Consider the following 4,439-nt stretch of genomic DNA (forward strand, 5'->3'; position numbering starts at 1 on the left):
CTCCCCCCAGGCCCTACATCCTGAATTGCAGATCCCTCCCCTCCAGCTTCAGGGCCTAATCCCAAGTGTCCTTTTCCCATCCGCGCCCTCCCCTCCCCCAGCCTGTCCTCCATAGGAATGGGCCTCCCCCAAGCCTTCCCATCCCCTGCTTCCCACCCCCTCACCCCCGGCCCTATAGAGTGTCATAAATTCTAAGGAAACCCCATCAGGGGGAAAAAAGGAGCAGAAAGTGCCTAATTGGCAGGGGCCTCGAAACTCTTGGTCCCTGTGGTGGGATTGATAAAGTTCCTGGGCGGGGGGGTGGCTTGCAGAGAGGAGGGGAGGCTGGGGGTCTGCCTGCCAAATGTAGCCAATTAATGTCAGGGCTGCCTTTCATGCCAGCCAATTAAGTCCCACAGACTTGTCACCAGCCCTGGGAAGGGGGCAGGGAGGGTGGGGCGGGGGGTTCAAGGGAACAACGAATTTCCCCACTGCCAGGATAATGCAGCATTCAAAATGGGGCAAGGGCTCAGGGGGAGCGGGAAGGTGGCTGGGGGTCGTCGGGGGCAGGCAGGGACGGGGGACAAGGTGCTGAACACTGGGGCTCTGTGGGGACTTTGTTCGGAGCCCTGGGAGAAATGGAAGATGGGATTGGCTTCAGAGGCCAATAACTGCTGGGAACTAGAAAGAGAAGTCACAGTCTCGCGTGGTGCCCTGTATTAGCAGAGCCAGGCACTCACTTGCCAGTGTTATGTGTCTGGTCTTCATAACAAGTCCTGGGTGGCTCAGAGGGTTAGGGAAGCCACTCAAGATCATACAGCTCTAAATGGCCAGAGTGAGGGACTATCAACCAGGCAAGGGCACATGGTAAATGTACCTTGAGACCCCTGCAAAGCAGGGCAGTGGCCTCAGCATCCAGGTACCCTGGCCACATCCCATCCCTCCACTAGCCGGACAGAGGGTCCTCATGTAGGGCAGCACGGCCCAGCTCCCGGACGGTGGGTTAGGGTCGGAGATGGTAAAAGACCTTTCAAGGCAGGAGAAGCAGATTGGGAGAGGGGTGGTATCCGGTGAAGGAATATCCCTGTGACACAAAGTATGTCCACTGTCAGCCCTACAAGGAGACGACTGGCTACGTGTGGAAGAGACATTTTTGGACGGTCAGAAGTACCATGCGGGTCGGGGCAGCTCTCCCCTTAGGAAGTCCAAACACTTAAGGAAGTCGCCCATCTTGCCAGCTTGGGAGAGCTTTCCAGAACTTCTGAAGGAGGGTCAGGGATGAGGCTGGGGTGGCTCAGGAGCAGTCAGGGTTGGGGAAAGACGCCCCCCACAGAGCCCTGGGAGTCAGCAGGGCTCCTCTGGGCAACTTCTGGCTCAGCGTGAAGCACTTGCCCTGAGTCTGTTCCCAGGCTCACCACACAGAGAAAGTGAATGAGGGAGGCAGATCTGAGTGCCCCTCCTGGCTCCACCATCTGCGAGCCGAGGGTTCTTATGGGAGTCCTGGCCCCTCTCTGGGCCTCAGTTGCCTCATCTGTGAGGTGGGGATAAGCAGAGTACCTACCTCCAGAGCTGTGGAGAGCTGCACAGAAAAGAAAGGATGGGAAGGGTCTGTAACCTATGACTGATTCACCAGGTGGGAGGTACCTCAAAGCAGACATTTAGGGTAGGGGCAGATGTGCCCAGGAGCTGGGCCACACAGTGGCACCAGCTGCCCCTCTGCCCTGGATGCATTGTCATGCAGATGCTTTGCCCGCCCACCCCCATTGGGACCACTAATGACCCTGAGAGCTGGTTGGAGGCTGGGGCAGGCTAATTACATGGCCCCAAGCCCGCCAAGACCCAATAATTACACAGCAACTAGTACAGAGAGGGTGGCTAATTGTGTGACAAGCTGTGAGGGGAGGGCCAGGGCGCCCCTCGAGCTAATGAGCTTCCCCCAGAGTCCATGGGGCAGGGCCAGGGCCAGGGGATGTGGCAGGCAGGCCCTTCCCATTCCCAGCCCCCCATGGCGCCCAGCTCCTGGGAGGGTGGCAGGGTGTGCGGGAGGGAGGGAAGCAGTGATTAAGAGCCAAAGCTCGCCTCAGACCTGTCTCCTCCTGCCAAGTCTTGCTCAAAGCCGCACCTGGTCGGGTACTAGGGGCCTGGCTCTCTCAGGAACGATCCCCCACATGCCTCCCTCACCCCAAGGTGGCTCAGGCTCCTTCAGGCTTGCCTTCCTGTCCCCGGCCCTGAATGCTTGGCAGAGTGGCCATGGCAAGGAGTACAAGACAAGAGCTGGGAAATCCTTGACCATCAGAGCTGGCAGGATCCTCCAGGATCCTCCAGTCCAGCTCCCGCTTCTCATAGGTGCGAGAAACCAAGGCGCAGGCCAGGGCCAGCTGGCGAGCTGAGAAGCTATCCCTCGCCTGCTCAACTGAGCTTTTTGTTTCTTTTTAATTCAAAGCAGTGCTAGGAACTCTGAAGGCCTTGGCTAGATCTATGTTTCAATTCAGCCCTCCACTTTTTAGCTGTGTGACTTCAGGCAAGTCACTTTACCTCTCTGAGCTCCAGTTTCCCCACCTGTAAAGTAACAAGATTATGGGGGTAAAATGAGTGAATTCCAGTGAAACCTAGAGCTCAGTGGCTGGCAGAATGTGACCCTCTCGAGTTTCTTCCTCACAGAAGTTCCTTACATCCTACCTGGGGCCAGGCACCAGCGAACAGCATGAACAGCGTGAACTCCCGCTCCCAGCCATCTCCAGGCCCAGTCCCCATCCCTATCCACCAGAGGCCACCCCAACTGCCTTCCCCCATCCCAGCCATCAATTTCTCCCTGGATACCTCTCTTTTTCCTGAGACTGGAGCCAAGCTGGAAGGGGCAGGGGTGTGAGAGCATGGGATTACTGGTCCCGTCTCTCGTCCCTTCAGACGTGGTACCCTGTGGAGGTAAGGCTTCAGTGTGAAGAGAGGCCTGCTTACCCCTTACTCCACAGCTCTGCTTCTCAGGCGACCTCTCCATCTGTAGCCTGCCCCTCAGCTCCTGATAATTTTGGACCCCCCCAAAAAGCAAGCAGGAGGCAGAGGCATTGAAGTGGCTGCTGACAAGTTGGAACAGCTTAACAAATGACTCCTAATAAACTACTGGGGACGAGAAGAGGGGAGGCTGGAAGTCAGCTTGCTCCCAAAGCAGCACCTCCGTCAGTGCCCTGGTTGGCCTGGCCACTCCCGGGACAGCCATAGGCTTTCCCACAGGGAGGCCTACATGGAGTACGTCCCCGGTGCCTCTGCCAGCCCTGGCCCTCAGAGTGGAGGCTCCCCCAGGCCTCAGAACCCTGGGGCTCCCCCAAGTTGAACGTTCTTACCTTTACCAAACCCAGGGCCTCAGCAGAGGGGTGACAAAGCAGAGCGCTCCCACCCCTAGGCTGTCTGGTTCAAAAGCTCAGACTGGAGGCTCACAAATTATTGGGTACCTGGCCATCCTAGCAGCATCTGAGCAGGCAAGATACTCTCTGTGGGCACAGCTCCGGCCACTAGCAGGCAAACCATCTCTCCTCCTGGCCTTGCTTTCTTCCTTGTATTTCCCAGGGAGCTATGAATTCCCCAGTGGCTGTCTCCTGGGGCTGTCCTAGGTATTCAATAAGATCATGGACAGAAAGGTGCTTCCTCAACTTTAAAGTGCCACGCACGGACGGGTTGGTTGTTGGGATGCCTGGTGAATATTGTTGCTATAATTATTAATTCTTGACCCTGCTGTATTTTTCACCTCCATCCTCAGCTGGACTTTTCCAATGGGCGGAAAGGGTTGACTGACTCCACCAGCAGTAAGGAACTTGCAAAGTGCTTTTACTTACATCTCGTTTAATTGTCACATGAGTGCTTCAAGGGAGGTGTTACTACCCCCTTTCACAAATGAGAACACTGAGGCTCAGAGATGGCAGACAAATTACCCGAGTTCACACCACTGAGAAGTTGTTGAACTTTGCTTTGAACCCCTTTTTGTCTCAACTGCAAACCTATGCCCTTCAAAGCAGCTCATTCATCGGGCCTGGACCTGGCTAAACTGGACAGACAGGGGGTCTCTACAGTGGAGGCTGCAGAGTGGGTCCACAAGGTGTGGAATAGGGATGCGCTCGAGAGCGAGCTGGGCACTGCTGGGACAGGGCATGTGCTGAGGCCTGTAATCTGATTAAGCCATTAGAGTCGCTGCCCCAAGCACGCGTGCTGCCGGGCCGCCAAGTCCTTCAATTAATCCCCAGGTTAATCTGCTCCTTTTCCCTGTTGCCTCCCCTCTACCGCGCCCCCAGCCCCAGGCGATTCCTTCAGGCCTGGAGACAGAAGGAGGCCAGCTCCCCAAGTTGCGATCACTGCTGCCACTTCAGAGAAGGCCACCTTCTCTGGCCTTCCCAAGGGAAGGTGCTCTGGCCACCTTCCCTTGGGTCTGTCTTCTCCTCAACCCACCTCAGACCCTCTACTCCTTAAAG

This window comes from Rhinolophus ferrumequinum, chromosome X (genome assembly GCF_004115265.2).
Source record: "Rhinolophus ferrumequinum isolate MPI-CBG mRhiFer1 chromosome X, mRhiFer1_v1.p, whole genome shotgun sequence".
NCBI lineage: Eukaryota > Metazoa > Chordata > Mammalia > Chiroptera > Rhinolophidae > Rhinolophus > Rhinolophus ferrumequinum.